The 11,550-nt window shown below is 38.3% G+C and overlaps 1 pseudogene; it reads left to right on the top strand.

The window, feature by feature from the left end:
- Positions 1-4,185: 4,185 nt before the first annotated feature.
- LOC124506381 (olfactory receptor-like protein OLF2) lies at positions 4,186-5,095 on the top strand (annotated as a pseudogene).
- Positions 5,096-11,550: the final 6,455 nt, after the last annotated feature.

The following is an 11,550-nucleotide window of genomic DNA, read 5'->3' as shown; positions in this document are numbered from 1 at the left end:
GCTGGTCCCAGAATGACAATTATTTTTTCCATACTGTATTCATCAAAGCAGTCAAAGTCCAGCTCAATTTAATAGGAAGGGGTAAAGATATCATGTGTCCATGATATAAAATGTCAAAGAATTTGAAATCATCTTTAATTAAACACGACTACCATCAATCAGTTGTAGAACCTTGAAAATTCTCATTTTCTCATTTTTTATTAGTTTTTCATATATTCAAATTAAATACATAAGTGTGTGTGAATGAATTTTTCTTATACTTACAAGTACACACAGAACAAAATGAACTAATTGAAAAGATAGTTGAGGGGCACCTGGGTGGCTCAGTTGGTTGGGTGTCTGACTTCAGCTCAGGTCATGATCTCATGGTTCATGAGTTTGAGTCATGCATCAGGATCTGTGCTTACAGCTCATACCCTGGAGCCTGCTTCAGATTCTGTGTCTCCCCCTCTCTCTGCCCCTCCCCTGCTCATGCTCTATCTCTCAAAAATAAATAAACAATTTTTTTAAAAGGAGGGCACTGGTGATGAGCACTGGGTGTTTTATGTAATTGACAAATCACTGGATTCTACTCCTGAAACCAATAATGCATTGTATGTTAACCAACTAGAATTTAAAAGAAAATTTGAAAATAAAAAAGAAACAAATAGAACCTTGTTTTTTCTTAAACCTTTTTCATGCACACATGTACTTATGATCTATATTAGCTGAAACAGTCCAAAAGAGTCTCTTTATTCCAACTATTCTTCACCCACCAGCTTATCCGCCTAAAATACTTAAGAACAAAGTTTCAGTTTGTACAAGTGCTGGTGCTAGGGCTGCAGGATATACACAAATTAGCTGATTGCAGTTGTTATTATGAAAGAGCTTATAAGGTAGTCAAAGATACATATCTGAATAAAATAAAAATAGTGCAAGAAAAAGTAGGCTATGTATAGTGGATGTGATGGTCATAAAATACTTTTTAAGTGTATATATGTCATAGACTCTAAATCTAAAGTTCTTTCCTGGCCAGTAAGAAAGCAGATGCAGGATTAAAATGCAAGAGATGGCCAATGTCTACAAAAAAAAAAAAGATCTCCAAATAAGCGTCCTTGTCCTGTTTTTATTAGGATCAGCAGGCTTATAAACGTGGTGATGGACGTGCACAAAGAGACAATGAAACTGTGAACATTAACTCATGGATGTGAAGGAAAGGGGGGTCTTGAAGACATTCGGGGTTAGGGGTTTGGGTTAATACAAAACAAAATCCTGGCACTGGCAGCCGGGCAGAAGGTTGTTTACAGCAGACATGAGGCACCACCTCTGTTTATCTTAGCCAGCCTAGGGGATGAGACAGATAGAGTAACTTCAGGGTCAACAAGGCACCTTTTCTTTTGCTAATCAGCTCCACTCTGGGCAGCTTCACCTGCAGCGCAGCAGCAGTCTATAGCCCTATTTACCTGTTTACCTAACTTGGTCCTTCCTTCCTGTGAAAGCAATTTTCTGCTATACTACTAAGTTGGGGGACGCTTTCGCCCTGACTACCTAATCTTGCTTACCTCATATACCATTGTATTGGGGGCCTTTGCCCCCCTTCACTGTTCTGGAAAACTTTGTCCCCCCCAACTCTATTCTGGGGCCTTCGCTCCCCTTCTTTATCCTTATTCCCCTAATCTTGTTTACCTAAACTTGGGTGTGAGCATCCTATGGCTTTGTAATTCTTTGTGCCTTTTTAACGCATTGGTACAAGCCCAGGGAATTCCTAAACTTGTTCCTCACATATTTACTTATTTTGAAAGAGAGAGTGCAAACAGCAGGGGAAGGGCACAGAGAAAGGGAAAGAGAGAGAATCCCAAGCAGGCTCCACACCAGCAGCATGGAGGCCAATATGGGGCTTGAACCCATGAATCATGTAATCATGACCTCAGCCAAAACCAGGAGTCAGACACTTAACTGACTGACACACCCAGACACCCTCAGTCATAAAGTAATTCAAACATTAATTTAATATATTTAATGGAATAGATAGTAATTAACAAAGTAATTAAGTAGGAGGCCTATTTGAGTTTCATTAGAAGTCCGATCTGATTGGAGGAAGATGGTATAGACTCAAGGTCACAATGAATCATACTATAAAAATCATTTTACCTTCCTAACGATGACCCATTTGGTGCAAGAGCAAAGAATTTAAATTCAGCCTTTGTGGAAATTGTTGCAACATTCACGGGAGAAAATACAGAACTAGATATCTAATTGGATGCTTCTGTATAATAAAGAAGCATGAGCACAGAGGCCTGACATATTTAAATCCCAAATGACACTGAGTAAAAATAAAATACAATCTGTCTGCAGCATTCAGCTATCAGGGGCCAGCACAGAAAGGCTTGCCCATCACAGGTAGTTTCTGAGTCACTAAATTTAAATAATCAACAAAAAAAAAGTTTATATTTGGAAAAATGAGGAATCAAATATTTTTAAAAGTGTAAATGATTATTTTACTCATTTCTTTTGGTTAATAATCTGCAATCAAATGGCAAAAAGAGGAGGTATTTCTCATTTAAGTAGGGTGAATCCATTCATTTTGAGTTGCAAATAAACAGTTTTACTTATTGTATCCTAATCAAAATTTATATAGATAGATAGATATGAGATTTTTTACTCGCTGCGAAAGGGTATATGCAAACTTAAGATTTTTTCTACTTTTTTTCTTACCAGTAATAGTTGAGATATCACTACACAAATACTAATTTGTGTAAATTGAACCCATATGAACCACATATGATATTTCCTGAAATCTAAAAGACAATCAGTTATCATCCATATTTCAGTTTTCATATATCAGTAGAAAGACGGGTACATGCATACACACTCACACACACACACGGAAGCCTATAAATCAAAGGTATGTTTATTACTCTTGTTTTCCTCTTTATTTTTAACAAACAAGTCAGTTTTAAAATCCAGAGATGGAAATGTATGTGTTAAATTCTGCTGTATCCACCTGTTTTTAATATTCTTTTTTTACTGGTCAAGATAAATGTCTTTTGGCATGAGACCACTCTTGCATGTAAGTAATATAAACGTGGCAAAGTAGTAATATATAACTAGAGAAAGGTTTATTAAGATATATCTAATGTCTCAGTAAATACTAAAAACAATGTGGGTGGAAATAGTCACAAACATATTGTTCATTATTCTTAAATCAGAGATACGTTCATTGTTTCAAACTCAATAAGTCTTAAATCATGGTTTCTTTTTTCTAAATGTTTATTATTTATTTTGAGAGACAGAGAGTGCACACAGGTTCGTGAGTGGGGGAGGGGCAGAGAGAGAGAGTGAAAGAGAGAAACCCAAGCAATCTCCACTCTCTCCCTATAGAGCCCAACTCTGTGCTCAATCTCAAGACCATGAGATCATGACCTGAGCCAAAATCAAGAGTCCTATGCTCAACCCACTTAGCCACCTAGATGTCCCAAACAAATTATGATTCTTAGAGAATTCAATAAATGTAATCATTTTATGGTCAATTAGGAATTTGGTTTTTTTTTTAATTTTTTAAAATATATATATATATATATTTTATTTTTGAGAGACAGAGTGTGATCAGGGGAAGGGCAGAAAAAAGAGGGAGACACAGAATCCAAAGCAGAATCCAGGCTCTGAGCTGTCAACACAAAGCCCGATGTGAGACTCAAACTCACAAACTTTGAGACCATGACCTGAGCCAAAGTCAGGCACTTAACTGACTGAGCCACCCAGGCACCCCAATGAGATATTTATTTTTAAAACACAAGAATTCATATTCCAACTTTGTTTTTAATTGAAGTGTTACTTGTGTATTATATTTGATCTGTAATGACTGACTACTGACATAAAGCAATGAAAGTGCACATAAATCATATATCTTATGGACGATACCTAAATTTACAATCAAACTTTCTCTAAATTCTATACCAAACACTTTAACTTCTGCCAGCAACATAACCATGAAACTTGTCAGGACTACTGTCTCAAGATTAAGACTGTAAAGAACATAATGTGTTGAAATAAATCCTTTGTGATTTACAGATGGTATTTTTCTGAGTGTTAAAACTTTTTTTTTTTGAGTGTTTATTTTTCTGAGTGTTAAAACTGAGAGTTAAAACTTTGTACTACCATTTCTTGATCATTTCTGTAGCATTTTGGAAGAATAAAGAAGAATGGATGGAAAAAAATTGCTCTTCTGTGAATGAATTCCTTCTCCTGGGAATCAGCAATAACCCTGGAATTAAAGTGACCCTATTTATCACATTTCTAGTTGCTTATCTCATCATTCTGGTTGCAATCCTTGGGATGATCATTTTAATCAGAATGGATTCCCAGCTTCACACACCAGTGTTATTTCTTCCTCAGCCACCTCTCCTTCTGTTATTCTACAGCAATTGGACCCCAGATGCTGGTAGGCCTCACTGCAAAGAACAAGTCAATTCCCTTCTATGGCTGTGCTCTGCAATTCTGGATCTTCTGCACCTTTGTAGATTCTGAGTGTCTATGGTTGGCAGTGATGGCCTTTGATCGCTACAAGGTCATTAGCAACCCCTTGCTCTACACGGCCAACACTTCCAGCAGAGTGTGCTTTCTGCTCATGGCTGGGGTTTACATGATGGGAATTGTGGATGCTTCTGTAAATACAATATTAATATTTCACTTATGCTTCTGTGAGTCAAATGTGATCAACGACTTCTTCTGTGATGTCCCACCTCTCCTTTTGTTATTTTGCTCAGATACACAAGTTAATGAGTTAGTGATATTCACCATTTTTGGCTTCATTGATCTGATTACCCTTTCAGGGCTCTTTGCGTCTTACTGTTAGATCATCCTGGCAGTGATAAAGATCCGCTCTGCTGAGGGGAGGTTCAAAGCTTTCTCCACCTGCGCCTCCCACTTAACTGCTGTTGCAATTTTCCAGGGGACCCTGCTCTTTATGTATTTCCGGCCAAGTTCTTCCTACTCTTCCTACTTTGATCAAGACAAAATGACCTCCTTGTTTTACACCCTTGTGATTCCCATGTTAAATCCTATGATTTATAGCCTCCGGAATGAAGATGTGAACAAAGCTCTGAAAAATAATTAAAAATAGACAGTGGTTTCATTGAAAACTTATATGTATGCATTTTTTTTCTCACAATCTTACACTATAAATAATGGAAATCAGAATTGTTTTGGCTATAATCGTGTGATTCAATAAGTATTTATAACATGTACCAATCATGCCAAAATGTGTCATTCCCTAAATACTCCAAGCTTCATTTTATATCTTGAATTTATGTTGGTTCTCCTTATTTGTGTGAAATTTTCAGATTCCAAGTTTGCCAAATTTTTGTCTTCAGTCTTTCATTTGTGTATGAATTTAATTTTCTAAATGCTATTGAGTATTTTCTAAGTACATTTATGTGCTTTGAATTTCATGGTGAATCCAGCAGTTTATTTACTAATAAATCTCATTGCCTAATGGAAGTTACAATTTTAATTAACACTTAGATTATTTAGAAAACTATAATTACCCATAATGTAAAAAAAAAAGAAAGAAAGAAATGCTAAACACTATAAAACCAAAGTACATTTTTCAAATACAGTGAAGGAAATTGTTGTTTGAGATGACTTCAAATCCACTTGTTTATGACAAAATAAAATTGTTTTTGAGAGTAAAGTTGTTTTGATATAAGGATATCAAAAGGATATAAGGATATATCAGGATATAAGGATGAAATAGGTTTTTCAGGATTTTGTTATCTCATATGTTTCTACTGATAATAACTCAGTAGTTCAACCGATGAAGGGCCCCACTGGGAGCTTATTAATAAACACACATGAAGAATCAACTATGGCAAAGGAGTACTTAGACTCTAAATATTGATTCTTGTGAGGACCACCTAAGAGTGTTCTGTCTGAGCAAGGCTACAATATATATCTCTGTGTGTATTGCAGCATTATTTACAATAACCAAGGCATGAAAGCAAGCCGGTGTCCATTAATAAATGAACGGATAAAGAAGGTGTGGTGTATATATACAATGAAATATTATTCAGCTGTAAACTAGAATGAGATCTTGCCACCTGCAGTAACATGGACAGACATAGAGGACGTTATGCTAAGTGAGGTCACTCAGGCAGGGAAAGACAAATACCATATGATTTCATGTATACATGGAATCTCAAAAAACAAGCGAATAAACAGGCAATCAAAAGGCAGACAAGAAACTCATAAATGCAGAGTTTTGTTGTTTGCCAGAGGGGAAGTGGGGGCGGGGGAGGTGTGCAAAATTGGTGAAGGGGATTAAGAGGTGCACACTTGCAGTTATAAATAAGTCACAGGGAGGAAAAAATACAGCGTAGGTGATATAGCCATTCATATTGTAGTAACTGTATCGGCAACAGATGATGACTACACTTAATGCGAGCACTGAGTAATGCACAGAGTAGTCACATGACTGCTGCACACCTGAGCCTGATATAACATTGCACATCAACTATACTCAATAGTAATTTTTTTAAATTAAATTTAATTAAAATAATATCTCTCCAATGACCTCGGGTCAATAAGCTCCTGCCTGGTAACGGTGACTCTTCCACTGGCGGTGGCAAAAGCCAATAGCCAGGTAGCAGCAGCCTGTGCAGAAAATCATCCTGCCCATGATGCTCATGATGAGTGATTCTGTCATTCCCTAGCAACGTGCTCTAGCAACAGGGGACTGTTACTTTTGCACTGGCAACCGGACGTCAGCTCAGGATTGGCTGAACCGTCTCTCCTGAGCACCAGCTCCCCTAAAGGTGCACTTCGACTAAATTTGAACTCCATTCCTTTCATCTCTCCCTGCCTGGAGCACTAGTGTGATTAATCTATCATTCACTGGAGTATATTATCCTTTATTGGCTTATTTGGAGACATTATCGTGTATGCTATTGCCTAGTGAAACTCCCACCGTGAACTTACATTAAATACATTGCTGGCAAAGACAAACCAGTCTCTGAGCATTAATTTGCTTCCCAAAGCAAAACAGAAGTTGAAAAGTAATTCTTGCAAATTCAGACAATTAGTCTGGGATCTAAAAGATAAGTAGGAATTCGCTGAGAGATGCACTAGGTAGAGAAAGCATTCTATGCAGATAGATCAGCAACTAGAGGGTCCCCAGGGGGACAGGACCACATCATTTCGTGGAATTTAAAGAAAACCAGTAAGGCTGGGCTGTAGTGCTACCATTCACAACTCAGTCACTTCCTCCAGGGGCTTTTCTTCCCTCTAGCACTCGCTAAGCTTGGGTCCCACACCACCCTGAGCCTGGGAACTTTGTTGAATCTACTCTGTTTCCTAAATCGTTACCTTCAAGGTGGGGTAATGAATACTCAGAGTTTAAGGACTGGGTATTTTCATCTCTTTACTCAAGCCCCGCTATAGCATCTGGGTAAAGAAAAAATGAAAAAAGATCCAAAAAGTTAATTGTTATTGAATGTTTATTCATGGGAAGTAAAAAAAAAATCGCTGAGGTCAAGTATGTGCCTTAAGTACGTTTTTGTATCATATACGTAAGCACGTAAAGTACTTGTGGATGCTAAACGTAAGGGAAGCTTAAAGGCATATAAGTTACTTGGGAAAATAATTAAACCAAAGAACTCTCATCTGGGCGTTCACAAGGTATTTGACAACTTAATTTGGTTCTGCTCCAGTTTGTGCATGATCACACTGAGACAGGGAATTGGAAGGGACCCCGTGAGAGAAAAAGCTGCTTCTTTTCCGGCTTCCATTCTTGCGAGCACCTGCACCCCACCCCATCTACACATGCCTTGTAATGTAAATAACATATGTCCTCCTTGTAAGGGACAAAGATATAATGACATCTTTGGAGGCTTCCAGCATAGTAGATTATATCTAAGGAAAGACTGAGCATAGCCATCATATGCCTACTCCAGGCCACTGGAGTTCTCTTGAGACCAAGACCCCTGGTTTCAGGGAATGAGTGATTTCTGAAAAAAACCTGGACCCTATCCTTGTTCTTACCAGCTTCTGGATGCCTGCGAAGACACATGCAGCAGACCACAACTGGCAATAAAAACCCCAGACCCCAAGCGAAGATGAGACTCCCTCTTTTCCTTTCCAAGTGCCCTGGGTGCTCCATCGGTATCTATATATATCTTCAATAAACTCTGCTTTCACTTCCTGCTGGCTCAGGTTTGATTGCTTTTCTGTGTAAAGCCAAGGACCCTCTTAGCTGATCTCCTGGGACTCCCTTCTGGTTCTGGATGTGACCTGCCTGTACCAAAATCACTGAAGTATCACGCTTAGTAAGCAGGGACAAGGGCATGCACTTGAAGGACCAGACGAGAATCAGGGCACTCTTAAATGTCTGTTACAATTACATAAACTAAAAGTCACTCAATGGCTAGGACTACCTAGGTGCCATTGTAGAAGGCTTTGGTGAAAACACTTCAGATTTCCAGTAAAAACCAAGTAGGACAACGAGGCTCCTCTTTTGTCCAGGGTGATATTCTTTCTGACATTCTGAGACATGGTACAGGAAGGTATAGAGGTAGAAAAATACATAACTAAATAAAACAAGGGGGGTGGATGCTTCCTTTAGTCAAAATATCTCCTCAATTAGACAATGCTATTCAGGCATTTTACCTATCAGGTAGGTTCTTTCGTGAAGTACAGCATGGCAGGAGTGTAATTTAATCAGAACAAAACCCAGACACAGATGGGTGTCAATCTTAGAAGCACAAAGATGCCATCTACCAACACATTGCCCCTTCATAGGACAACTGTAATGTATTTAAGCTCGGATTTGATCTACATATTGGCTCCTATAAGCCAATCTAAGTCTGATGTGTGAACTAAAAAGAAGGAGATGTAGGGCACCTGAGTGGCTCAGTCGGTTAAGACTCTGACTTCGGCTCAGGTCATTATCTCACAGTTTGTGAGTCTGAGCTCCTCATCGGGTTCTCTGCTGTCGGTGCAGAACCCCGTTCAGATCCTCTGTGTCCCTCTCTTTGCCGCTTCCCTGTGTATACTCTCTGTCTTTCTCAAAAATAAAATAAACATTAAAAAAAGAAGCAAACGTTAATTCCATTAAATGAGGCACTGTAAGCTCAATAAACGAGTGTCTAAAAATAGAATCAACTGATCTATAAAATTTGCAAAATCCCTGTGCCTAAATCTGTGAGAGTGGGAGACGTGTAACTGCTTCACGGAAACTGGGGAATTCAAGAGTGAACGAGGGCTAATGGGCTGCCAAAGATTTCTGTCTTGATTGTCCACAGAAAATCAGAGAAAGTTAGCATCAAAATATTTTATGTTAACTTCTGTAATCCAGTCCTCACCATTTCCTTTACCATCTATATCTGTAACTCACATACTTCTCAGAGCATACCCGCCACCTGTTGGCGGGAAATGTAACTGTCCCAGTAAGACATTATCAATGTCTGCATGTGATGAGCCAATAACACATGTCCATTCCTTCATCTCAGTTCCTTATTTCTACACAGACACTGGCATCTTTAAACATAAGCAGATTAATGTGTATGTGTAATTACACAAGCAATTATTTCTATATTGTGAAAAGCTTGGCAAAATTTGCTAAATGCTGTACTGCTTCTCACTACTTTGCTAAGTGCCTTTAGAGGCAGCAAATTTAACCTAGTTTGATATCCTCCCTACAAAAATGCTATGAACCGGAGAAGCAGCAATAACGTTGGGTCTGACTCTATTCCCAACTCACTATAATTGTGACCGTTAACAAATCACGTTTCCTCGTCGGATCTCAGCACCACCCTGTCAAAAGAGGAGTTTCAACTGGATAATCTTTATTGTGTGTTCCAGGTGCCACATTCTCCATCTATATTGATTTGATTCTATCAATGAATAATGCACAAGCCTACTTCTATCTGTGGGAAGATTAAAACAAGAATAACAGACAGGTGGCAATATATTCATACCAAAGGACTACATTACATCACTAGGTCAATTTGACCCAAAATAAGGGTGGTAATAAGGACAGACAGCATGAGTTACAGAAACCCCAATACCATTAAGCTGTACTCATTTAACTTTCCTTCTGTTCTGGCATTTTGACTTTAAGAGACACTTAATAATAGCAGATGCCCAACTTTATTAGTCATCAGGAAACCACATATTCTACCTAATGGCTAATATTAAAATGACAGACAACATTAAGTGTTGGTGAAGATGTGGAACAGCCAGACGACTCACACACTGAAAGTGTGATAGTGGAAATGTGGATTGGCATGCTTCTTTAGAAAACCATATGATGATATTTACTAAATCTAAATTTTACACAGACGTGTGTGCACACATTTCCAAATCCTGGTCTTATATGCCTGGTCTTATGTATGTCCCAAAGGGAGTACAAAAATGTTCAAAAAACATTTTGTGTATTGGTGAAAAGAAAACAACTCAATTGCCTATCAACATGAAAGTAGAGGGGCGCCTGGGTGGCGCAGTCGGTTAAGCGTCCGACTTCAGCCAGGTCACGATCTCGCGGTCCGTGAGTTCGAGCCCCGCGTCAGGCTCTGGGCTGATGGCTCAGAGCCTGGAGCCTGTTTCCGATTCTGTGTCTCCCTCTCTCTCTGACCCTCCCCCGTTCATGCTCTGTCTCTCTCTGTCCCAAAAATAAATAAACGTTGAAAAAAAAATTAAAAAAAAAATTAAATAAAGTAGATAAATAATGGTATTTTTGTACAAAGAATACTATTCAATAATGGGAATAAATGTACTGCAACTGAGGAAATATCATGAATGGATTGCCCAAGTATGTTGTTCAATGAAGCAACACATAGTGTAAGCATCGGCATAAGTGTGATTAAAAAATATACTAACCTGATATATCGTGATAAAAGTCAAGAAAATATTTACTCCTTGGGCTAAGTGAATAAAAACTTAGGAGGGAGCATGTAGAAGTCTTTGTTGATTCTGGTTTTGTTCCCATTCTTGGTCTGGGTCCTGGTTGTACAGGTGTTTGTTGTTGTTGTTGTTTTAATTCATCTAACAGTATGTTTATTATTTAAGCATTCTCCATATGTATATTCCACATCAAAAAGACTTTCCAGGGGTGCCTGGGTGGCTCCGTCTGTTAAGCATCTGACTTCAGCTCGTCATGATCTCACACTCTGTGAGTTCGAGCCCTGCGTAGGGCTCTGCACTGACAGCTCAGGTCAGAGCCTAGAGCCTGCTTCCAATTCTGTGTCTCCTTCTCTCTGCTCCTCTCCTACTCTCTCTCTCTCTCAAAAATAAGTAAACATTAAAAATATTTACAAAAAAAAAAAAGACTTTCCAAAAGCAAGGCCTATTCACCTTTAGATTATAAGAAATTGCAGAATGTTATTATAAAGTTTTATCCCTAGAAATGCTTTATACACAGTAAATCTGATCTCTTTTTAAAAATGAATGGAAAAACTCTCAGAAGATATTTCAGTAAATAATTATATCTTTTGTTGTTGAAAAAAAGCAAAGATGTCTTATTCAATCCATAAGCACTCCTAATCCTGTTTAAAGCAACAAAGGGACTTAGTGAACCTG

This window comes from Lynx rufus, unplaced genomic scaffold (genome assembly GCF_022079265.1).
Source record: "Lynx rufus isolate CCGP_SWC_20201006 ecotype Redwood Valley unplaced genomic scaffold, mLynRuf1.p SCAF_9, whole genome shotgun sequence".
NCBI lineage: Eukaryota > Metazoa > Chordata > Mammalia > Carnivora > Felidae > Lynx > Lynx rufus.
The sequence above is the reverse complement of the archived record's forward strand: the minus strand, read 5'-3'. Positions and strand labels throughout refer to the sequence as shown.